This window comes from Suricata suricatta, chromosome 2 (genome assembly GCF_006229205.1).
Source record: "Suricata suricatta isolate VVHF042 chromosome 2, meerkat_22Aug2017_6uvM2_HiC, whole genome shotgun sequence".
Taxonomy (NCBI): Eukaryota; Metazoa; Chordata; class Mammalia; order Carnivora; family Herpestidae; genus Suricata; species Suricata suricatta.
Window position 1 is genome coordinate 37757665 of NC_043701.1, and position 26933 is coordinate 37784597.

General features: G+C 36.8%; 1 protein-coding gene and 1 long non-coding RNA gene across 3 annotated transcripts in view; both read left to right on the top strand.

Moving 5' to 3' along the window:
* The window catches only part of IMMP2L (inner mitochondrial membrane peptidase subunit 2), an 848590-nt gene that overhangs the window by 760191 nt on the left and 61466 nt on the right, over window positions 1–26933 (top strand). The window lies entirely within an intron of this gene.
* On the top strand, window positions 574–24635 carry LOC115280173. The gene is made up of 3 exons (XR_003903700.1): window positions 574–659; window positions 18419–18554; window positions 24327–24635. It is a non-coding gene; the product is annotated as an uncharacterized LOC115280173 (long non-coding RNA).

Sequence of the window (26933 nt, forward strand, 5' to 3'; positions counted from 1 at the left end):
AATGAATGTGGAAGTTGATGAGACAAAGAGGCTGGGCATGAAATATGAGATGTAACCAGGAAAGAGTGGATAGTCTAAGAAGGTAAAGAAAATAACAAAGAGCACCTGCAATGAAAAAATAATTAGAAAAGTACCAGAAAAAGAGTAGCAGAATACAGTTGCTCTTTAGAAGTACTTGCTGAGAAAAAGAAAATGCATTCAAAAGATTGGGCCAGAGGGATCGAGGTACTTATGAACTTGTGATATCAAATCAAAGAGGAACTAGAACATTTATATAGATTTTAGGAACATACTCTATTTTCTTTGAAAAACTTTCATTATACCTACTTCTGAGTTTGTTTCCATAAAGCCATCTATCTCTACTGTCAAGCATTCAATAATCCTCCCCCCCAAATTCCTTCTTTTATTCGGAAAATACATTTTGAATGTGTGTTCTACATTGGGGCTCTATGCTCCCACCAGATTAACAGGAATCAAATTAGTCAGGCATGTTTTCAAAAAGCTGATGATCTGGAGAGGGACATAGACAACCCATTGTGTTGCAATAAGTAAGTACTATGATGCTAAAGCTTGAGAGCAGAAGGAGGGGTGCCTATCTTAGTCTGGAAGGGAGAAAAGGCTTCCTTCAGATAATATTACCTGATTGAGAGATCCAAAGGGTAAGTGGAAGCTAGAAGGGAGGGAAGGCTATGTCAATAAAGATATTCTAGGCAGAAGGAACAGCATGTGCACAAGGCCAGAGAGACAGTATCCACATCTGTGGGGCCCAAAGTAGTAGTTCAGTATGGCTATAGCATAGCATGAGAGGAGACAATGAAGAGGACTCATGGGAGGTTTTTTGTCCTATATTTTCCAAGTTTCTTAATTTTTTAAAAGTTTTGTAAAGGTTTATTTTTTAGAGAGAATACACGAGCTGGGGAAGAGCAGAGAAAGAAGGAGACACAGAATCAGAAACAGGCTTCAGGCTCTCAGCTGTCAGCACAGAGCCCAATGCAGGGCTTGAACTCATGAACCCATGAGATCATGACCTGAACCGCAGTAGAATGCTTAACCAACTGAGCCATCCAGGCATCCCTATTTTTGCAAATTTACTGAAATATCTTTGACATACAACATTGTGTAAGGATAAAGTGTACAATGTGATGATTTGATACATGTATATATCATGAAATATTTCCTACAGTGAGGTTGTGTAATATACACTTGACCTCACATAACTACCACTTTGGTTTTGATGTGGAAAATACTTAAGATGTACTTTCATAGCAACTTTCATGCATATAATACAGTATGGTTAACTATGTGCATTCGATTCTCAGAACTTAGTAATTTTTATAATGGAAAGTTTGAATCCTTTTACCAACATTCCCCCCAATTCCCTTACCTCTTAGCATTCACAATATCATTTCTGTAACTTCAATATATTTAGATGCCACATATGAGTAATAGCATACAGTATTTTTCCTTCTCTGACATATTTCATTTAGCATAATGCCCTGACAGTCCATCCATGTCATTACAAGCGATAGGTTTCCTTCTTTTTATGACTAAATAATATTCCATTGTATATAAATACATTTTCTTTATCCATTCATCCATCAATGAACACTTAGATTGTATCCATGTTTTAGCTATTGAGAATAAATGATGCTCAGTGAACATGGGAATGTAGATATCTCTTTGAGACAATGATTTCATGTTTTTCTGGTATATACCCAGAAGTAGGATTGCTGGATTGTTCTATTTTTAATTTTTCTAGGAACCTCCAAACTGTTTTCCATTGTGACTTTACCACTTTACCTTCCTATCAAAGCTGCACAGTGTTTCCTTTTCTCCACATCTTTGCCAGCACCAGTCTCTTAGTGTTGGTTTTTTTTTCTCTTAAATGATAGCCCTTCTATCAGGTCTGAGATACTATCTCAACTGTGGTTTTGATTTTCATTTCCCTGATGTTTATCATGTACCTGTTGGGCATTTGTTTGTCTTCTTTGGAAAAAATGTCTGGTCATGTCCTCTGCTCATTTTATGATCATATTGGTTTTTTTGCTATTCAGTTGTCTGAATTTCTTATATATTTTGGATATTAACCATTATCATATTTGTGGCCTGTAAATATTTTCTCCTGTCAATTGCCTTTTCATGTTCTTGACTGCTTTTTTATGCAGAAACTTTTTAGTTTGATGTACTCCCACTTTCTGATTTTTTGTTTGAGTTGCTTGTGCTTTGGATGCCATACCCAAAACATCACACCAACACAAGGAGTTTTTCCCCTATGTTTTCTTCTAGGACTTTCATAGTTTCAGATCTTATATTTAAGTCTTTAATCCACTTTGATCTATTTTTGTGAGTTGTATAAGATGGGGATCCAATTTCATTCTTTTGCATGTAGACATCCAGTTTCCCCAACATTATTTATTGAGAAGACAATTCTTTTCCTATTGAGTATTCTTGGCTTGCCATCATATGTTAGCTGCCCATGTGTGCATGGGTTTATTTCTGGGCTCTCAATTATATTCCATTGGTCTACATGTCTGTTTTTATACCAACATACTATTTGGATTACTATAGCTTTGTAATATAATTTGAAATAAAGATCCCTCCAGGTTTTTTAAAATATGTATATATATATATATATATATATATATATACACACACACACACACACACATAAGGGTCAGGTGTACAACATTGTAATCCAACATATGTATATATATAATACAAAGTGATTGCCCCCAGAAGTCAAGTTTTCTTCCCTTAACCTCCAATTTACTTCCTTCACGCTTTTTGCTTACTCTGTCACCTTTTCCCCTCTGGGATCTATTTTCTGTGTCTCATCTGTTTTCTGTGTCTGTTAGAGTGGTTTTATTTTGCTTTGTTCATTTTTTTTTTTTAAAAAGATTCCATATATGCTTTCAATCCTGTGGTAGTTGTCTTTCCTCTTCTGACTTATTTTACTTAGCATAATACCATCATGGTCCATCCATGTTTCACAAATAGCAAATTTCATTCTTTTTAATGCCCAGTAGTATTCCATTGTGTATATATATATATACACAATGGAATATATATATATATATATACACAATGGAATATATATATATACACAATGGAATGTATATATATATACATATACATATATATACACACACACACACACACACACACACACACACACACACATCTTTCTTCATTCATTTGTGGACATTTAGGTTGTTTCCATATCTTAGTTGTTGTATATAATGCTTCAATGAACATAGGGGTGCCTTCATCTTTTCAAATTAGTGTTTTTGTTTCTTTGGATAAATACCCAGTAGTGGAATTGCTGGATCATATGGTAGTTCCATTTTTAATTTTTTGAGGAATCTCCATGCTGTTTTCCATAATAGCTGCTACACTTTGCATTCTCACCAACAATGTATGAGGGTTCCCTTTTCACCACATCCTCTCCAATACTTGTTATTTCTTGTGTATTTGATAATAGCCTAATAGGTGTTATGCCATATCACATGATGATTTTGATTTGCATTTCCCTAATGACTGTTGATATTGACTATCTTTTCATGTGCCTGTTGGCCATCTGTATTTCTTTGGAAAAGTGTCTATTCAGATCCTCTACCAATTTTAATCAAGCTGTTTGTTTTCTTTCTGTTGTTGTTGAGTTGTGTAAAATCTTTAGATATTTTGGATATTAACCCCTTATCAGAAGTGTGCTTCGCAAATCCCGTTTCCCATTCAATAGATTGTCTTTTTGTTTTGTTGATGATTTCTTTTTTGTGTAGAAACTTTTAAGTTTGATGTAATCCCACTTGTTTGTTTTTCCCCCCCTTTGGAGTCTGACACAAATCAACACTACTAAGACGAATGCCAAGGACCTTACCATCTATGTTTTCTTCTCAGAATTTTACAGTTCCTGGTCTGGAATCATGTCTTTAAGCTGTTTGAGTTAGTTTTTGTGTATGGTGTAAGATAGTGATCTACTTTTAGTTTTTGCATGTAACTGACCAGTTTTCTCAGTACTATTTATTGAAGAGGCTGCCAGAGAAATTATGAAAACAATCCAATTTACAGGCCCATCAAAAAAAAAAAAAAAGGAATAAATTAATCAAGAAGGTGAAAGACCTGTACACTGAAAACCATAAGACATAGATGAAAGACAGTGTTACCTCCAACTTTCTTTCCAAGATTGCTTTGGCTATTTGGAGTCTTTTATGGTTCTGTACAAATTTTAGGATTGTCCTTTCTATTTCTATGTTAAAGGACCTTGGAGTATTCATAAAGATTTCACTGAATTTGTATGATTCTGAGTAGTATGTATACTAAAACAATGCTAACTTCTAATCCATGAACACAAGGTATCTTTCCATTTATTTGTGTTTTCTTCAATGTCTTTCACCAAGGTCTTAGAGTTTTTTGTGTATAGATGAGGAGAGCCTTCAGTGTTGTAAGTCATGTTACTCCTCTTTCTATTTAAATCATGCTGGGAAGTGGTATCTTCCCACTGTGAACAATACAGAATTGACACTCTGTAGAATGCTCTGCAGAGCCCTGTGTAACTGGCCCCCTTTCAACACTGGCCTCATCTTCCTTGTTCTGGTCTATCTTTTCTTATTCTTCATCTTGTCTCTTAAGCATATTAAGGTCCTTTCAGGCCCAGAGTCTTTAAATTCAGGTTAACTCTGGTCTTTACACATTTCTGTTTATTATTCAAGCTTCCACTCACATGCCATCCCTTCCTCAAGGATTTCTCCAACCACTTTTGGAGAACTAAAGCAGCATTTCAAGTCACTCTCTATCATTTCTTATTTTATTCATATCACCTATCAGTCTTGAAATTGGTAAATCTGTGTTCATCTGTTTTCTAGAAAATATGTGGTTATATGTTTGTTTTCTATTAAATATGTGCTCATCTGTTTGTTTCTACCTCCTTCCCCCAATGGTAAGGCCTAGTAGGCAGGGACCATGTACACCAATTATTGATGTATTCTCAGTATCTCGAACAGTTCTAGGCACATGCTCCAAGGAGAGGAAGAAGAGATCACCTCCTTAAAATATCTTAAATACTGTGCTTAGGGCTTTACACAGAAAGCACTGAGTTTTAAGCACAGTAGGGACATTATCAGAAGTTTGTGCTTGAGGAAAATTATCCCTGCAGTATTGTAAAGCATGAGTTTGGGGCTTGGTGGAAACAGAAGGACTAGTTAGGAGACTGTTGAGGTGATGCTACTTCTCTCCCCACCCCAAATGCTAATCTGGAGCAGGGAATGACACTGGAATGAGTGAGGTAGAAACAGAATACATTGAACTTGATGATTAGTGGGGCATACATGTGAAGGAGAAAATGGAGTCAAGATGATATCCAGGTGTTTTTCTTGTGGATTTAAGTAGAGAGAAATATGTGCAGAAGATGTGTAAATGGTAATCTTCAGCAGATGAGTGGTAAATGAAGCCATGAACCTGGATGAAATACTCCTGGGGGAGAGGGTGAAAAGAATGAAACCAGGAGAGGGTTAGGGCTGAAATCCTGAGTTACACATATAAATTCAAAATCAAGTTGTTGTTGTTGTTTAATGTTTACACCCATATTGAAGGTAAAGTAATTAGAAAATGTGTGAAGCCTCTTTCAGGTTCTGTCTACTTGTGTCTTTGGTTTAAATGTTTGACTTTGCTAAAACCAGTAAACTAGTTCTATAGTAGGTAAGGCTCTAGTGTGGATAATTCTGCCTGACTCAGAAGCAACAACAATCTGGGTTAATAGGATAAATAAATTATATGACAGACTGAAAGGTCAGTTTTGCATCTTTCAAAATAAATATTAGCACAAAAATCCAGGAAATACTGATTATATGTTTGCATTATAATGCAAAAAAATTACAGCATTATAATGACTGTAAGTTAATGCCTCCAGGTAATTATTAATCAAGTCATTTTAAATGCCAAATAAGCAGGACCTTGTTTTCCTCCCCTCACATAGATGGGATCCAATGGCCCAATTAAGCATAAAAACTGCCACAAGCTTCATCAGAAGCACCGGGAACTCAAACACCAGGTCCTACCCTCTGAATACTTATTGCCTGAAGTTTCTGATTACAATTTCTCTGAATTCATCAGAATTTCTAATTAGCTATGATTCTGTCTTCTTTATAGAAGACTCAAAAGCCAAGAATTAAGCCTGTTCTCTTGAAGAAATAAAAAGTTAGAACAAATGTAAATTCTCAGTTTTCATAAGGGAAACATAGTTCAAAAGGGATTAAAAAATGATAAGTTAATGTGATTTCATTCCCTATCCTTATCCCCACCATGAAAATCTCTTTTTCCTAAAAAGAAATGAAAAACTACTTTTTTAGGTCACATACATGTTTATTGTTTCACTAATACTTGACAGGTTAAAAGCCCTTCAGAATTCGAATCAAACATAAGTTTATTAAGAGCCAGAAAATAATTGGAAATAACCTATATTTAGCTTGTGTTTCACTAATCCATTTATATGATCTCTATGTTATTTGGAAATGTCTAATTTATTCTATTTGGAGATAACTCAATTATCAATATAGTCACAACAAATTCTAGTATTTAATAAAGTCCTAAGAACCAAGAATAATATGGCAGATAATCTATAGCCCAGTGACACAGAACTTCTGCTGTAACCTGATAATGTGGTCCTGAAAATACTCATAATCTGCAAAACCACACTCTGGTTGTGTCTACCTGTGTCTTTGGTTTATATGTTTTACTTTGCTAAAACAGGTAAACTAGTTCTATAGTAGGTAAGCTTCGAGTGTGGATAATTTTGGCTGACTCAGAAGCCACAACAATATGGGTTAATAGGATAAATAAATTATATGACAGACTGAAAGGGGGAACAGGCTTGGGGTAGACCACTGAAAACTTACACAACTTTGCAACCAGAGCACTTGCAAAAACATTTTTGAAAAAAAACTAATAAAAAATACTAGCTTGGTTGAAAAGACATGTTTAAATTCCTATTTAATAGGTAGGTGAATGTTACAGTAACTACAGGATTTAGTGTTGAACAAAAACTGAAAGTAGCTTGATGGAAGATGCAGAAGGAAGGTTTGAGGCTGTTCAGTTATAAAAGCAAGACAGAAATGAAATGAACAAGTGCATGGGGGAGCGGCATGCCAAGTTCACCTCACGACAGGTAGGCCGGACCTCCTGGTGCAGGAAGGATTGAGTGAGATGATTGGACATGGTGCACAGCACTGTATTCACATGTGTTTAGCAGCTATTTCTTGCTGGGGGAAATATTAGAAAGTTGCAAATAACACAATGCTACATCCTAAGCAGGAGACCATACCCACAACTGAGTACAACACCATAAGGGGGCTTCTGCCCCATTGATTATGTTAACATAAAGCTACAGCTTTTACAGCTCTTACCCTAATGATCTCCAGTTTTTAAGTGCTGACTTCAGAGGGATGAACATTACCTTTAGAGACACAATGCTTGACTTCAAGTCTACAGTCTTCTACCTCCAATCTGGGTTGTTTGGGGCAAGTTGCATGACTTGTAACCTCTCTTGCTTGTCCTTAAAAATGGGCCTCATGACATCAGCTGCCTCCTATGTTGTGAAGATTACCGAAGATAATGTGGGAGAAGAGCTTGCCAAAGGAGCAGACACACAGAAAGTGCCCCATAAAGCACATTGTTAAGGTTAAATAACGACCCTTTGTGATATTCAGTCCTGTAAACTGTATTTTTCCTTTACCTCAAAGAAGACCTTATTTTAGAGAAGTTCCATCTTTTCATCCAGTTGTCATCCTAGTCAACTTTGCACCAAAGGCTCTCAAAGGAACCAGTTAGGTCTTGTAAAGACATCCGAATGAGTCCTAGGTCTGCCCCAAAATGATGGATCCCCTTGTGGTGTTTGTTCACAGCGAATTAGAGCCATCGGGCCAGGGGAGGTCTAGATTTAATGAACTTTTCTTGTTGTAGCACATTTTGCTCTTTTGAGATCTTTATAACATAGCCATTTCCCCCAAACCTGCCCCCCTCAAAAAGAAATAAAAGAACTTTGGGAAATGACCATTGACATTTTTTTTTCTACACTTCTGAAAAGATGCTACACTGAGTGAAATATTTCTTTTACTAAGTAATACTGATGGAGTTTTACTTTACAATCTTATGACCATCCTTGCTCTATAAATTGTGTAGGAAGAGCAGAAAAGCCAGAAGTTAAGCAGTGCCCTCCAGGGAGGGGAGGGAATAGAAAGGAAAGAATCTCCCTGAGTATTGCATCTAGAAATATAGGAAACCCTTTAAGTTCTAAAAGGCATCTCTAGCAGTATAACTAAATGTGGAAAACATTCACCAAAAAGTATTTTAACGCTGTCTAGACTTAGAAAATGAAAAATTTCCAACAATTAAAAAATTTATAAACATATTAGGAGATTCTTTTTTTTAAATGTTTTTTAATGTTTATTATTGAGAGAAAGGAGGAGAAGGAGATGCAGAATCTGAAGCAAGCTCTAGGCTCTGAGCTGTCAGCACAGCGCCTGATGCGGGACTCAAACTCACAAACCATGAAACCATGACCTGAATTGAAGTAAGATGCTTAACCGACTGAGCCATCCAGGCACCCCTAGGAGATTCTTTAAATGAGCAAATCAAGTCCAACAACATATAAAAAATAATTTATATGACCAAGAGGGTTTATTTTACATATGTGCAGGGTTTAATATTAGAAAACATAAAATCTGGTTCACTTTTATTAACAGATTAAGGAAGAAAAAGATATGATCATCTCACTAGATGAAAAAAATGTTTGATGATACTTGGCCTTTATTTATTATTTTTAAAACTCCCCACTTAAGAAGGGGACCCAGGGGCGCCTGGGTGGCTCAGTGGGTTAAGCCTCCGACTTCGGCTCAGGTCAGATCTCACGTTCATGGGTTCGAGCCCCGCGTCAGGCTCTGTGCTGACAGCTAGCTCAGAGCCTGGAGCCTGTTCTGGTTCTGTGTCTCCTTCTCTCTCTGCCCCTCACTCTCTCATGCTCTATATCTCTATCAAAATAAATAAAACATTTAAAAAAATTTATAAAAAAAAAGGGGACCCAGCTGTCCTAATAGAATGTATCTACTAAAAGCTAACCACAAATACCATCCTAAGGGAAAAAGTTAGAAAACTTTCCTTTTACAATCAGAAGATCAGGATATCTGTTGCCATCACTTCTGATCACAAAGTAGTATATTTATTAGGCTAAACAATAAAATAATTGGGAAGGAAGACATTAATAAAATAAACATATTGAAATTTCTAGGAAAATCGCTAAAGGAGAACATACAGAATGGGAACTGTCAAACTAGTCAAGCAAAAAGTGAAATTTAAAGTGAAAAATAGAAAAGGTGGAATAGATTTAAAGTATATCCATGTCGTGATGTCTGCCTACACACAAATACACACAACACAGAAAGATACTGGAAAGGAATCTAACTCTATCAGCAATTAAAATAAATGATGGGTACCTGGGGTGGGGTGGCTTAGTTGGTTGAGAATCCACCTCTTGATTTTGGCTCAGGTCATGATCCCAGGGTCATGGGATGGAGCGGGAATCATTGGCCAGCTCACTCCATGTGGAGCCAATTTTAGATTCTTTCCCTCTCTGTCTGTCACTTTCTCTCTCTCTCTCTCCCTCCCTCTCCTTCTACCCCCTCCCCTGCTTGCCCTCATTCTCTCTTTCCCTCAGATAAATAATATTAAAATAAAATAAATTAGACCAAGTGAACCAGTTGAAAACCCATATATTTTTTAAAATAAATCAAGAAAACAATAAACACAAAAGCTTGGAGATAGGGATTATCTCTTGGAAGGACCACAGAGAATGGAATCAGGAGGAAGCCTAAATGATATTTGCTACTATCTAATTCTGATATATATAGAATGATGAGGCCTTGGGTATCCTTGTATTGTTCTCCATATTAAATACACAAGTGTGTATGAAATATCACAATTTAAAAAAAATTATCTTGATATTTGTTTATTTTTGAGAGAGAGACAGAGTGTGAGCAGGGGAGGATCAGAGAGAGAGGGAGACACAAAATCTAAACTAGGCTCCAGGCTCTGAGCTGTCAGCACTGAGCCTGATGCAGGACTTGAATGCACAAACTATGAGATCATGACCTGAGTTGAAGTCGGATGTTCAATTGACTGAGCCACACAAGTGCCACAAATATCATAAAATTAAAAAAAAATACATATTTAAACTTGCTAAGAAGCCTTAAGATAGAAACTATCCCCCCTTCTTTAAGGGGCTTGATGCTTGCAGTTAATGCTAACAATTTTAGCACCATAAGCATCCTGTATGTAAAGTGGAAAATACTTCAAATAAATAGAATATTATTGACAGAAATAGCTTTGACGCCAAAATACCCTGAAGTCCCAGATATTCTCATTAATGTATAAAAATGTTTAGAGATCGGATTAAGGTATAAAAATTATGAGAGATTAAATTCATAATACAGGCAAATCTGAGTATTTTGATTTAAAAAACAAGTCTTCTTTAGTTCTATGTAACTTGTTATCTTAATAAAGCTTAGCTGTCAGGTAGGCTTTATTTAAAAACTAAATATTCCAGAGTTGCCTGGGTGGCTCAGTTGGTTAAACATCCAACTTCAGCTCAAATCATGATCTCACAGTTTGTGGGTTCAAGTTCCACATTTGGCTCTGTGCTGACAGCTCAGAACCTGGAGCCTGCTGCAGATTCTCCCTTTCTCTGTCCCACCTCTCACGCTCTGTCTCTCTCTCTCTCTGAAAAATAAATAAAACATTAAAAAACTTAAAACATCTAAACTTTATGTAGTGTAAAGACATGTCTATCTACAAATATAATGTATATAATATTAGTAGGTACTTGAAAGATTTCTTGAATGAATGATTTTTATCCTGTTATGACCTAACCATTACTGCCATCTAGTGCCAATGTACCCTAATTATAGGCAACGCACTATGTGCTGAATTTAAAATCTTGAATATGAAGTGATTATGGTAATGTCATAGTGAACATTTCCCTCTGTACCTACTGACCCCTCCCTACATCAGTTTTAAGGGGCATATACTTAGAGTCATAATAACTGCTGCCGCCTACCCACAATTTTTGCAAGCCTGAGTTCTCATTAGTAATCGTGCCTTCTCTTCAGGGATATAAATATGCCTACCACTCTCCTCTATAGATATTTAATTTCCTATGATAATGTTTATGGTTTGAAACTTCTATTCATCATTAACCTTAGCAATCTGATTTACTATAGGCATATAATACTTTATGGAGGGAAAAGAAAACCATTTCTCTCATTCTACATAGTTGTGCATTGTAATTATGCACAAGGATGTCAGCTATCTTGTACCTTGACATCATGTTATATTACAAATGCTAAGCTTTTGCCTTTCCAGTTGCCAATTAAGAATAAACCAATACAATATCTAGGTTAGCAATATTTCTTCATTTTACAGATGGAAAAACTAGTTTGAGCATTTTACTGGAATGGTGTGGATGGATTTCAGTAGCTCTTCCCTTTTTCACCTTGGATCAATACAAGAAACCACAAAGTTAGTAATTAGTTTATAATATTTTTATTTTTTAGATTTTTTTAATGTTTTTTTTTTTTTGAGAGACAGAGACAGACAAACAGGAGAGGGGCGGAGAGAGAAGGAGACACAGGCTCCAGGCTCCAGGTTCTGAGCTGTCAGCACAGAGCCTGACATGGGGCTCGAACTCACAGACTGTGGGATTATGACCTGACGCTTAACCCATTGAGCCACCCAGTCACCCCTATAATATTTTTAATAACAGCTTGGTAGGCTAGAAGATTAGAAGTAAAAGAATAGTAGCATTTATTTTGAGTTTGATAGATTTATGAGTACTGTGTTCAGGGGTGGTGATGCTCTATTTAAATACTAACATTTTCTTCTCAAGTTCTTTAGCAACACACAAAAGAGGTTAGACACTTATTTTCTCTATTTGGGATCATAATTCCCGTTCACTGACATACTCATTTCTCCTACATTTGAATTTTTATTATTATAATTAAGTGGTACTTTATGAGCAATCATTTCAAAATATATGTTTGTTGATTTGGCAAGTTCACAATTTTCTTTACACAAGTTTTGTTGAAGTTAATTATGGCCTATGTGGAAAATTCCCAGTACAAATGAGTTATGTAAAAGCTTGAACATAATCCGCTGATATGATGGAAAATACTTTGTGTGACTATACCATCTCATCGACTCATTTTCTTTTTGATGAAATAAATGGGACTATTTGGCATTTTGGAGGAGAAGAGGCCCTTAAGTTATTTAATGATTAAATGAATTAAAAACCTCAAAATCAGAAACTCTGATTATTCATGTGCAAACAGGTTGTACATTTTTATGTGATATCATGAGCCTCATTGCACCAAGAAGGGAGGATGTGTGACTTTTATCTGTCTCTAAATGATTGTCGAGGTGGCGCTGTCAGTGAGTGGTCAGAGTCCTCTCATTTTGCCAGGAGATACACTTTGAAGGTGATTTCAGTGTTGACAGGTAGTTACCTAGTTTTTATATCCTGCATTCAGATCAGATTTACATTTCTCAATTGTTGTTTTCATTAAATGGAAACAAGGATGTGTCGCTTCATTTAAGGCTCCTGTGAATTCAAAGCTTTGAGTAAAACCTCATTAATCTGTACCCCATTTGTTCAGAGGATGTAATAATTTAGAAAAGTGCTGGGCTGAAGTTTACTTTCCTGCTATCTACAAAGAAAGGATTACTAACCCATTAACCAAATTAATAGTGCAAACAAGATTGGAAGAACTAATGGTTTTAAACACCCCGAAGCACTTTGGAAGCACCCATGTACCTAAAGTCTATCTAAACTCAAACTACAAAATATTCCTAGTTGCTTTTTTTTTTTTAAGCAGGATTTCTGTCCAGCAGCAATGATGAGAGTTTAAAATGGTCCTTATTTGAGATACTTCCTTACTTCTCTATTCCCCGGCTTTAAATCCATTTACTCCAAATCCATTGCCTGCTTAGCTGAGCTCGGCAGGCAAATTATGAAGTTTTATAAAGACTAGGTTGCTCATCAGGTGTACATAACAATGACCAGAAAAGTGGAGAATATCCTCTTTGATCAGTAGTGTTCAGGTGCAGCTTTGGTGTCTGGCTTCTAGAATAGTCAGCTATTCTAAATGGGAATGTTTAATTCATTTGGTATATAATATTTATTTATTTTTTAAAAAAATTTTTTAATGCCTATTTATTATTGAGAGGCAGAGAGGGGGAACAGAGAATCCAAAGCAGGCTCCAGGCTCTGAGCTGTCAGCACAAAGCCCAACGTGGGACTCAAACTCACAAACCGAGATCATGATCTGAGCCGGAGTTGGATGCTTAACTGACTGAGCCACCTGGGTGCCCCAATACTCATTTTTAAATGTTTTGGGTTTTATTTGAAGACCTTAATATTTTTCAGAGCAGTTTTTAGGTTTACAACAACATTGAGAGAGGGGTAGAGAGATTTCCCACGTACTCCCTGTCCCCATATAAGTCTAGCCTCTCCGTTTCAGCTTTACTCACCAAAATGGTACATTTTTACTAAGGATTAACCTACATTGTTGCATCATCATCACCCACGGTCCATAGTTTACCTTATAGTTCACTCTTGGTGTTGTGCATTCTGTGGGTTTGGACAAATGTATAATGACCTATATCCCTCATTATAATATCATACAGAGTATTTTTACTGCCTTAAAAATACTTCCTGAGGGGTGCCTGGTTAAGCCTCCAACTTCGGCTCAGGTCATGATCTCATGGTTTGTGGGTTCGAACCCCACATCAGGCTCGGTGCTGACAGCTAGCTCAGAGCCTGGAGCTTGTTTTTGGATTCTGTGTCTCCTTCTTTCTCTGACTCTTTCCTCATGCACTTGCGCGCTCGCTTTCTCTCTCTCTCTAAAATAAACCAGAAACATCAAAAAATTAAAAACAATACTTCCTGATCTATGTGTTCATCTCTTCCCCCTCATCCAGAAACCTTGATCTTTTTATTGTCTCCAAAGTTTTGCCTTTTCCAGAATGTTATGGAGTTGGAATCGTATGGTGTGTAGCATTTTCAGACTGGCTTCTTACATTTAGCAGTATTCATTTAAGTAAGGGTTTTCAGTGTCTTTTCACAGCTCGTTGGCTCATTTATTTTTAGCATTGAGTAATAATCCAAATAATCAATTGTCTGGATATGCTATACATTAGTTTTCACAAAAATTGACCATGCAAATGCCCATAGACGTGGACCCTAGCACATTGGCTACCCCAGGGCCTTCCCTGTGAATCGCAAGCACCTAGTGAATTTTGAATGAAAGCATGAATGAATCTATTTCAGTATGTGCTGGAAAGTGTGGCATCAAGGTAGAGATTTCTTTTCTGCTCTGTTGAATAGGAAATGAATTTTTCATCCCTTTAGGGAACTAAAATAAAGGATTTGTTTCATATCTTGAAATTCCATAATGAGCTTTTTAACAGTTGAAGCTTGGTCCACCACTTGATTCCATTTCCCATTACCCCATTCCTAATAATTAAGACTGTGGACTTCTTTCTCAGGATGTTATCCCAAGGAAGGAAAGAGACCTAGCATGGCATTTCATTATCTTCTCCTCCTCTTCTGAACTGTGGTCACACACTGAAAGCTGCATCCTGTACTGATGGTTGAGAATCTGTCACCAAGGAGCTATTCCCCAGCTCAAAGGACAGCTTTCCTACGTCCGGTGTGACAGAAGAGAATGGTCAAAATTAAACCTTAAAAATGCTGATTAATAACAGACACGGGGAAAGTGTTTTCCAAATCAAATATTAGGTAGAGCACAATACATTATTATGGTTGCCCTTGTTCGCCAAACGTTGCCTTTTATTTTTTGCTTTATGTTTTTGGGATTTGTGTTGCTTCTAAAAGTCCCTGCTATCCACTAGCTTCTGGGAAAATGTCCAAAATACAAGTGGACATTAACTCAACTCAGCAAATAAGATTTCCTTAGAGACCTCCAGAAGACTTTACCAGTCCATTTTGACCAACCTGCCTCTGACCTGTGCCCTACCAGACAAAGCTACTTAAAGTAAAATAATAAGATCTGATGCTTGTATGAAGGTTAAGATGGGCAAAAAAGAATGAAGGTTAAATACAAGATCTTGAAGCAGAGGTGACTTGGAGAATGAAGGTAACCCTGGTGCTAAGGCAAATCCAGAGGGCATGTTGAGGTGTTGTGATAAAGTCTCCAAATGAAGGTCTGTATCATACACAGAACCTACCACTTTACAGCCAGTAATGATCTTACCATGTGAGTTGTAACCTGTTTTTCTTCCATGGATCCAGAGGTCAGTTCTTAGAGTTCTGGTGGGCCCACTCACAATTTTAGCAATTTAGAATTTTTCTATTGTACTATAGCTCAAGTATTCCACTTTGGATTATATTAATGATGAAAAAAAAAGTGGTATGTTTACCAAAAGCTTTTTTTCTCCTGATAGAAACTGAACATTTATTTTTTGCAACTTTTAGGGTAAATAAAATTTAGAAATACATTAAGAGGCAAATGAAATAAATTAAGTCATAATTAAATTTTACAGATTGCTTTCATATAGCTGTTAAGATATTTTCAAATTCCGTGATGCTTTGGAAGGTGAAGGACAATGGCTTTGTTGGAAAAAGAATTCAAGGCATTCTCTGCTTAGAGGACATTGGTCTAGACAGAAGCTCCATAAATGTGCTGGGGCTGGTGTGTGGAAACGATATTGGCCACATGGACTACTGGCAGTATTTAGGTTTGGAACAAACTGGACATTTGGGGTATGCCACATGGACCTGACACTTGTCATTATGACACCAGTGGTCAAAAGCTAGAGAAATGAATAGGTTGTGACTTCTAGTCAGCATGACATAGAGGTTAAGAGCTCAGGCTTCCAATTAACAGCTAGGTGTGTTTGTTTAAACTCTGTAAGCCTCAAGTTCTTCATCTGTGATATTGGATTCATAATTGTATTTACCTCATAAGATAGTTGTAATGATCAAATTAGATTATATGTGTAAATTCGGTTGACCACTTATACATAATTCTGAGTATTGAGTAAGCCTCTAGTAAGGATAATATTCCTGTAAAAATTAAAATCTACCTGATGCATGCATATCTGCTCCAATTTTATGGCATTATGTTTCTTCTGTAGAGTATGCTGAGTTTTGGAGATTACTAGGAAGGGTTCAAGTTCTTGATTTCTTATAACCAGTTTAGGTGAGTCTAAGTCTACCTTAGTAAGGTAGATCAGCTTAAGTATTAAATAGATCTCGGTTTAGGTGAAGAATTCAAGGTGTTTCTGTCATGAAAAGGACATCATTGATCATTAGGAAGTTTTATTTTCTATTTAATTAGCAGGGCTTGATGTGAGGTGAATAAAAAGGAATTACTATACGTTTCTCTCTCTTTTTTTTCTTGACCACATCCATCCTCAAGATGTCACGATTTCTTTAAGCAGTCCATTGTTTTCCGATAGAGTGCTAGGTAATACAAAGTCTGAGAAACCATTAGCAGCCCCACCTGGAAAACCACCGTGTTACGTTTGCAGAGTCCAAAGGTTTGACATTTGATCGGCTGGATGTTGGACTACCTTGAAATTCAGCTGTCCAGAGAGACAGCTACTCTGATCCAGCCAACAGCTCCCCTTCTCCCTGACTCACCAGCAAGTCCTATATTTGGCAGCAGATTGCTCTTCCTTCACTAATTTTCTTTGCCATTGGTGCGTTGCAGTGTTTGCTCTCTTTTCTTTCAGCTCAGTCGCCTATTTTTGCAAATCAGAAATCTGGTTCGACTTACAGTCTGGCTTCTGTAGTTAGTTGGGCCCTGATGTTCTCTGGGGTCTTCCAAATGCTTGTGAGGTGTCAGCAGCAGTGACCATATGTGATGTTCCACACTTGTAGTAAGAAATGAGTGTTCAATCTGAAATGTTATAATAGACAACAAACCTTTGAGATTTTCCAAGAATTGAGGGCCAAGAGAGATTTTCAAATACACACAGTAGAGAACAAAAATAGAGCACACACACACAAAAATCCATTTCTGTAATGTATTTGGAGGAAAACAAAACCAGCACTTTCTTTTCTCACTTTCAGTATAATCTGGTTATCTTCTAGGCACTTGATCCTTCCCATTAGTTGACGTCCTTAGAGTTGGGCACAACAAAAATTCTTTTTTTATTTTTATAAGCAGGAAGCAATTTGTTCATAATAGATGAAAGCCTAGACATCTTAGTGGTTGGTGTGGGCATTTCATTTCTGACCTTTAATGTATTTACTTACACAAGCAACTGTTAATGGAAAACATCAGCTTCAAAGCCCTTCACAGCTCTGAAACATTTTCATCTATTGCTGAATTATTATAGTTTCCTGAAGACAAATGGGATATAGATTATCTTTATTAGAAAAAAATGTTTCCAATTTAAACTTAATGTGAAGGGTGGCCCAACTGGATGTAAACAACTTCTCTGAGGCGGATGCAGATAAACACTAACAGAAAAGAAATGATTGTATCTTAGACCCGGATGTGGAAAATTAAGACTGAATTCTCAAGGTGACGCAAAGGCAAGCGAATTCTTAGCCTAAAGATGATAAGTAGATAATAATTAGAAAAAGAAAACTGCTTTTTTATTTGTTTTTGTTCTTGATTTTTTTTTTTTGGCCTAGCATAGATGTCTCCACTAGATTTCATATTAAATGGAAGGCCATTTAATATGCCATTGTGCGGTGGGGGTGAAGGGAAGGAAGCTTTCCTTTTTTCCCTCAGAAAGTACTAAAGCAGATTGTCCATTAAAAAAACTTAATAGAGAATTCAAAGACAGAGCCCTTCACAGCAGGGGGAAAAAGAGTAACTAGCTTGGGAAAGAGTGAATCCAGTAGTGATAAGCAACTTTAGTTCGTCTGCCAGGAAGATCAATCCTAAAGACTGACATATGTAAACCCAATTCATTTATACGCTCTTTTATTTCAGAATATTAGAGCTATGGCTTCAACAGTTCATTGCCATCAATATTTCCCTAAAATAAAAGGTGGATAAGGGCATCTGTATACTGTCTTTAAGAAACATGTAACCCCCTGAGTGTGTGTGTGTGTAACATATGTGTCACAAAGAAGAAAGAGAACAACTCAGAAATATATTCTTAATTGAAAAGCCTAGTCAAGAAAGTGTTCCCTGACTGTTCACCAAAACAATCTGAAAACTAGAGCTTTTTTTGTATAAAATATTCAGAATTGATATGTATATGTACTATGAATATCTTTCATGAACACTTACATACACCTTGTTAGGACACACTTCATTTCTTGACTTGCATATCATCCTATTTTATTTGATCAGCCTCCATTCTGAAACTTATATACTGAAATTCATTCATTCAGCAAATATTTATTCCATGTCTACTCTGTGGAAGTCACTGAGAACTCCAGGGAGAATGAGATAAGGGGCTCACGGTCTGGAGGAGGAGACAAATGTCAACAGATCATTCGAGGCAGCCTGAGCTGTGTTGCAGCACAGGTATGAACAGAACAAAATGGGAACATAAATACATTCTCCCCAGGGCAACCCAGGGAATGTCCCATAGCAGTGACATTTGAGCTAAGAATTAAAAGGGTATATTTAGAATCTCTGGTCAAAATTTATATGCAAGATTCTTGTAGAAATAATGGCAACTACATAAGATGTTTGCTGTATAAAAGGTAAGTCTTCTCAGAAATGAAACTTATTTTTTTACTTTATTTTTTAATTTACATCCAAGTAAGCATATAGTGCAATAATGATTTCAGGAGTAGAATCCAGTGATTTATCCCCGATGTATAACACCCAGTGCTCATCCAAACAGTGTCTTCCTTAATGCTCCTTACCCATTTAGCCCTTCCCCCTCCCACAATCCCTCCAGCAACACTCAGTTTGTTCTCTATATTTAGAAATGAAAACTTAATTTTAGAGTGTTAAGTCATAGTAAATATTTTTCATTCGGATGAAGTTTAAGAAGATCACAAAATAGGAGTATTGCACTGTAGAAACACTTCACATGACTCTTGCAAGGTAGACATCTGAGTCTATATATACCTTCCAGTTTTCTGTCTATATGCAGTTCTGTAGTAGCAAACATCAAAGAGATTTGAAGCCTGGGAAAGTTTATTTATCAAACTGGTTAATTTTTCCAGGTACTACAATGACCAGTAGATATTATATTTCATAATCAGAGGCAAACTAAGTCATAGAAAGATTGTCTGGGGTCTTGGAACTCAAAAGTGACAAAACAGTATATTGAACTTTAAGATCTTAATTATGCACTAATGTCCTAACTGTTCACAAAGTACTGGATGGTTTTATTGCAGAAAGACTGAAAGTCAATATTGATTGATTGATTATTTACTAAATAGCTCAGTGTCACATGCCCTGAGAACTCTCTGCGTGTAGCTCAGACTGGTACTTACTTACTAGAACCCATCCCTTTTCACCTACAAGGACATCACTCTGGTAATTGTTAACCTCTCTTATGCATCATCAATATTTTCCTATCTATAAGGTCTTTCCTAACAGCATACTAACATGCTGTTCTTTAGTCCATTGTTAAAAATCTTTTTTTTCCTGTACTCACTTTCTACATATAACAACTTCCTACTTCTTTTTCTCTACTGTGAAATTCTTTCAAAGAGTCATCTATGCACAGTGTGCATTTCCTCTCCTCTTAGTCTCTGTTAAGCCCCCTCTAGGCAGGCTTTCACTTTCACCATTCCACAGAAACTGCTTTTATAAAGGTTACTAGTGTACTCCACATGGTTGACTTTGGTGTCTTTTTCCAATCTTGTTTTAATTGACCTCCAGCTGCATTGACACAGTAGATCCCTCCTACCTTCTTCGAAACATTTTCTTCTTTAACTCCCAGGATAATATGTTGTCCATCCATGTCATAACTATTTGGATTTCTAATCAGATTTAAAGCTTATAATGTCTGAAACCAGGCTCATGAGTTATGTCACTCCCCACCCCTACATCTCCATTCCCTCCTACCAACTTTCCCAACTCAGCTAATGGCAACTCCACACTTTCTTGTGCAGGACAGCTTGTACTCAGTCTCTTCTTTCTTTCACACTTCACATTCAGTCCATCAGCAAACTTTACCCTCACAATCCATCTAGACTCTGACCATTCTCACCAGCTCCACTGCTGCCACCCTGGTTTAAGCCATCATTGTTTCCATCTCCTGGCTGTTCACAGTAGTCTTTATTGTCCCTCTGCTTCTATTTTTGCTTCAGACTTTTCTTAAGGCAACAGTCTTAGTTATCCTGGCAAAATAGAAGAGGATTTCTACTTTCTTTTTACAGTGGCTCATAAGGCTCTAACTCATCCACCCTCCTGTTATCCCTGTAACATTGTCTTCTATTATTCTCCCTCTCATCCATGAAACAATAGACTCTCTGCTCTTCTTCTTATTCCCCTAATTCAAAGATGGCCAAATCTTTTCTGTAAAGGGAAAGATAGTAAATAATTCAGGCTTTGTGGGTAAATGGTTTCAGTCACAACTACTGAACTCTGAAGTAGTATCATAAAAATTGCCATAGATAATACCATGAATAGATGTGGCCATATCCAATTAAATTTTATTTACAACAAAAGACAGCAGGCTGAATTTGTCTCACTGAGGTTTATATAGCCTTTCTGATTCATGAGGTAAACCCCTACCTCAGAATCCTAGTGGTTTCAAATGCCTGGAATCCTCTTCCTCCAGATACCTGCCTGGCTTCCCCTTCACCTCTTACTGGAATCTACTCAAATGTCACCTTCTTAATGAGTTTTTTTTCTCTCTCAGAATTCTGGAAGAATACAGATAGCATACTCAAATGAGAAAAATTATGGAAAAGTTTAAGAATCCTAGGGGCAGGGAGTAGGGAGGCCAGGAGGGATAAGTATATGCCAGGTCTGGCAATGCAAAGTCTTAGATAGGCCTTTGATGGACAAGGAGTGGGAACAGTTGTAGAACCCAGAACATAAGTGGGTAGACAAGGCCCCCTTGAGAGAAGCAGCAACCTTTTGAACTTCTGCTAATGTTCCTTAGTATTCAAACTAAATCTGAAGCCAGAGGGCAAAGGGGTTCACTGGTATAATCTATATGGTCACTCTCTTGGAACAAAAGACTTGAGAGACGGAGAGTATATCTGGTGAGCCAAATGAAAGATATCACACAAAAATGGCTTCCTCACCCACCATATGTAAAATTGTAACCAGGTCTAGCTACATCATTTAAGTGGCCACTTGTTAAAAATTACTAGGAAGTTCAAGATGATGACAGTGGCGCATCAGAGGCAACACTTCTGAGTGTGAGGACCTACGTGACAGTGGAGGTGGATATCCATGAAGCCAGCTATGATTTCTGTCCTTGTCCCCAACACTGAATCTCCTACACCTCTTCCCTACTTTATTTTTCTCCAATACACATGTCTGGATCTTAATGCTATAGAACTTCCTTAGTTTATTACATTGTGCATATAATGCCTCAAACATTCTCTGATACATAGTAAATGCAATAAATATGTATAAATATATATATAACTTACATGAATAAGTGATTCTCATGAAAAAAGTAAGAGAGACCACAGAAAAGGATCATCTAACAATTTATATTGGCAAATAACCCTGTTCTTTCTCTTAAGTAACCAAAACTCAAGCAAAGTGCAGGCCCATATCTCCCATTGGAAAGGGTAATTTTTAAAACTTTCAGTATTTAAGGTTATCTGTCTTAATAATTTTCTAATAAAAGGTAGTAATCAAAACAAGGGCTCCAACAAATTAATGTTTGGAATAAAAATGTGTGTGTAAATATAATATTTAAGTTTCCTAAGGATTATTTCCCTAATATTAACTTAGCTAGTATTCTTTGTGGTTTTCCTGCTCACTCCTCAAGCAGCATTTGTCAGAGTTCAGTGTTTGGTCTACTGCTGTTCTCAGTATGCACTGTTTTTTTAAAGATTTTATGTTTAAGTAATCTCTACACCCAACATGGGGCTTGAACTCATAATCCTGAGATCAGGAGTCATATACTCTAGCCAGCCAGGTGCCCCTATTCATCGAGTGCTGCAAACTCCCCTATAACCATGGGATCAAATTAGCACTTTGAGCAAATGGGGCACTAACAGTCTCCAGCCTGTATCTTCCATACGAAGTTCAAAGTGTGTATGCTACAGTCTACGTGTCTACCACATATCATTACTCATAGATCTCACAGGGACCTCAAACTCACTCAGAATGAATGTAATTGCATATCTTTTCTCCCACTTTAGCCACCAGCCTCCTCTTCCTGCTTTGTATCTGAGGACAGCATCTTTATCCCCCATGAACAATGTCAGAAATCTGGGACTTACTGGTGGCTTCTCCCTCTTCCTCATGCACTATCAAATGGACCCCACAGCTCATTGCTCTTCACCTCTTAAATAGCTTTCCTATCTTTGTCTTCTCATCTTCATATGTCTTGTCCTAATTCATTTTGACAGTGATTCCTTAAGTGGTCTTCTCGCCTTTAACGTGTTGTTAATTTTGACATTCACAATGCTGCAGAAGTGGCCTTCTCACATGAAAATCTTACCATGTCTCTTGTTGGTAAAGTTCAGTCAGTAGCTCCTCCTCACAGCATGAAACTGAGCTCCTTCAGAAGGCAAATAAAATCCTCCAAGGTATTCTCTCAAAGTCTTTTCAATTTATGCTACTTGACCAAGTAACTGTACTTATTCACCCAGATCTTTCCCATTCCACCTAATGTTGTTCATCCTATGGAGAATGCTTTCCCCAGTCTTATCAACTCAAACCTCTGCTGGCCCAGGAGGCCTCCCTTCTATTCCTACCGCACCTTGGAACAACTCCATCATAGCCACGCATAGCACATTGTAATGGTCTGTAGATACCTTGCTCTTCACCAGATTCTAAACTCCTTTGGGAAAAAGACATCTCTTTGTCCTTGTATCCCTGTGCCTGACACAGTGACTGGTACCTAGTAGGTGCTCATAAATATGAGATGAAGCAATGCTACATTTAAATTTTGGCTATTGTATAATAGTCATATTTGTGCATAAACAAACCAAAGGCTAGAACTAGACAAGCATACTTTTAAATATTTAAGTTTAAGGTCTTTTAAACAATATTCTAAATAATCTATTAACCAATTATTTTTGTCTACAAAGCAGTAAACTAGTTTTATTTTTTCTGATGACTGTGAAAAATAACTTTATTAATAAAAAAATAGTTTGTAATTGTTAAATTTATATAAAAGCTCTAGAAAGAGAATGAAATATATTTCTCTGGATACATGCAAGTACTTGGGACTTAATCATACTTATGAATAAAAAATTTCTGGTGTTTTTAAAAAATTATAGTTGTATGGTCTAAATGAAGATCAACCATATTTAATTAAAAGGTAATATTTTATACACACAGCTAATGTTGAAGTTATTGTTATATATGTCTTAACCCCCTTCTTACATCATTCTGCATCAAATAATAACTGTATTCTATTCAAATATATACTAATATTAGAATGCATGATCATAGTCTGATGGTCAGATTAAAATTTGGCTACCATGTTGGAAAGAGTACCATGTGCTCTCACTGTACGGTGTTCCCTGGTTTTCTGTGGGGCACATTAAAAGGATAATGTTCTTGTTGGAGGAATATATAGGGCAATAAACAGTTTTGTGGGTGATTAAACAGAGAAGTGAAGCCGAATCCTCCAATTACTAGCAAAAGGCTCTTATTGCAAATATGTTACAGTAACATGAAAATTTCCTTTTGCATATTAGTTTTTATTACATATTATTTAATGAGCTTGATTATTAGCTTTATATGAAGCAGTAAGCAGATGTGTACACTTACAGCATCCTAAACTGAATTTCCAAAATCAAAATCCAAGTTAATATCACTAGACCCAAAAATAACTTTTCACTTTCTGGAAACTATTTCTGTGCCCATAGAAAAGCAGCAAGGAGAGAAGAGGGGACTGACATTTAATCTAGAATAGATATGCCTTTGGGTAGAGATAGCTGCTGAGTAAAGCTGACAGATTTCTACAAAAAGTACCGTTCATGGATAGAAAAACTATACATCTACAGGCTATTAAATCTGGACTTTCTGAACAAAGACAATCTAGCTAACCTTCATCATCTTTGAAGTAAGGTTATCATTCATCTTGTAGTAGTATCAGCCTCTACTGATTACATTAACTAGAATAGGATTATTTTTTAAATAGCAGTAAAATACAGAAAAAGAACTTAAAACCCATTTATTTTCTTCTAGGGCTGTGAATTGACTGTTGATATCTTCTACCCTTTCACCCCATTTTTAAGGACAGGCTTCAAAAAGAGATACATTATTTGATGGGGATGTGTAAGCCTGGAGAGAGAGGATTGGAAAAATGACAGCTAGAAGAATTTTCCTCCTACTGAAACACACATGATGGTGGCTTTATACTATACACCGGATTTTGCAGAAAGAAATTCAAGACTGTCTACTGGGAAGCATGGGTGGTACCCTTAAACCTTTATGACAGGAAGTAAAGATAGCTGGGCCTCTACCTGTACATTGTCAAGCACCTCAAGATCTGAAGGGCAGTTTATTACAGTGATGCTTAGACGCAATTTCCTTCCATTGCCTATATTCTCTTCCTCTTTCAATAGCTACACACACAGCATACATGCAAATACACAAACTTTCAAGTGAAAGCTTCTTACCTCTTTTGCCAAGTCCCTTTGACTGTTTCTCTTTGAAAAATCAGAATAATGTGCTATTACATGTTATTTATATGTACCAGTATGAATGTCTATTTAAGAGATGTCCATTAAGACTCATGAAGGAGTTGCAATTTCTGTGTATGGCTAGCAAATGGAGGTACTTGACATTACTCTGTTAATTATGGTTCAACATTTCACTGAAACACAAAATTCTTTTTATAGAACTCCATTATAACGTGTGGGATTTTTGTCAGGAGAGTTAAGTGTCAGAAGGCAGTTGCCCATTTACAGGAGTCAGTAATAAAAATAAAATGGATCTCAACTTCTGGGTTATGAATTAGCAAATAGAAAGAAGTGTTCTAATCAGAGGAAACCACCATGGGGGAATTCCTACTTTCCTCTATTCCCTTTTCTAATATCTAGCATCTTTTTGGGAAGAGTCTTCTATTTGAGTAGGTAGCTTGAAAGCTATAGACTCCATAACTAGGCAGTTTGAGAATATTTGAGGGAATTTAAAAAATAACTGTTGATTTACAATAAAATGTGGTTTTAGGGAATATTTGCAGGCTTTTCTTCTATTTTGTTTACCTTCAGCTTCCCCACAATCAAGCATTTCTGTAGAGCATAACTATTAGGGAGAAAAATCTTATTTATTCCAGTAGGGGTTAAGGAGACCTCATAGAAACCATAATCGTGTAACTGTTACAATCCATGAGGCCTGTTCTTTCAAAGGCCCTAGCAATTTATAGATCCTCCCTGTGCTTTTTAGTTCATCAGTGATAAAATGTAAGGTCTTATTTTTCCCATTAAATTTGTTCTAGCTTTAACCTTCTATAATGTATGATATTTGGTTTGCTACTGATTCAGTTGTTTCCCACTGATGGATTAAAATGTATTCTTTAGCTCTTCTTTAGGCAAGCTGTTCCTTCTCTTCCCGACATCCCTTCATGGTGTGGAGGTTTCTTCCTTGAGTAGCTGAAGCTAGGCCTGCTCCCTCCCTGAAGTGGTACAGAAATGTGTACGATGCCAGAAAACCATGCTTCCATGACAGTGGAGGGTGGAGAATCCAAAACCACTGGGTTGCTGGACTTGAAACCGTAGCAGCATTAACAATAGTGAGTGTTCCAGTTATTCTGTTGTTTAATGGAATTGAAACCAAGATTTTACAATACCTTTTACTTATATATGATAAGTTATAGTAACCATTATAATGGTTACTTTTATAATATAGGCTTTTAGAATATGGGACACTGCCACATAATAAAACAAGTCAGAAAAAGACTAATTTTTAGACATTCTAAGAGGCATTGAAGCATGCTTTCTGTTGTTCTTTGTTTTGGTTTGGGTTTTGTTTTGTTTTGTTTCCTCCCAAAGTAATGAGAGATCATGAACCCCAAACAAGCTGTGATAGTTACCATGAGTCAATGTCAGTTCAACGAATTGAGAAGAAGAGATCTTATATCTTATAAAGCTGATCATTTCTGAATACTGAACCTCATAATCTATCCCAGGAGCTGTCTTTTTGAAATCCCAAATTATAGAAAGTGCACTTTCTACAATAGCCAAATCATGGAAAGAGCCTAAATGTCCATCACCTGATGAATGGATCAAGAAGATGTGGTATATATACACAATGGAGTATTACATGGCAATGAGAAAGAATGAAATATGGCCATTTGTAGCAAAGTGGATGGACCTCGAGGGTGTCATGCTAAGCGAAATAAGTCAGGCAGAGAAGGATAGATACCATATGTTTGCACTCATAGGTCTAACAGGAGAAACCTAACAGAGGACCATAGGGAGAGGAAGGGGGTAAAGAGAGCTGGGGAGAGTGAGGGACACAAATCATGAGAGACTATTGAATACTGAAAACAAACCATGGACTGAAGGGGGAGGGGGAGGGAGGGAAGGGAGTGATGGTCATGGTGGGGGGCACTTGTGGGGAGAAGCACTGGGTGTTATATGGAAACCCATTGAACAATAAACTATTTTTTTTTTAAATCCCAAATTAAACGTCTACAGTCAGCATTGGTTCTCAACTTGAACCTAAAAGCATTACCAGAGACACTTCTTAAAAATGCAGTTTCTGGGGTCCTAAGCCTAAAGATAGTGATTTAGAAAACTTAATATGCGACTTAGGAATCAGAAATTTCAATAATCTTCCCCTACCAAA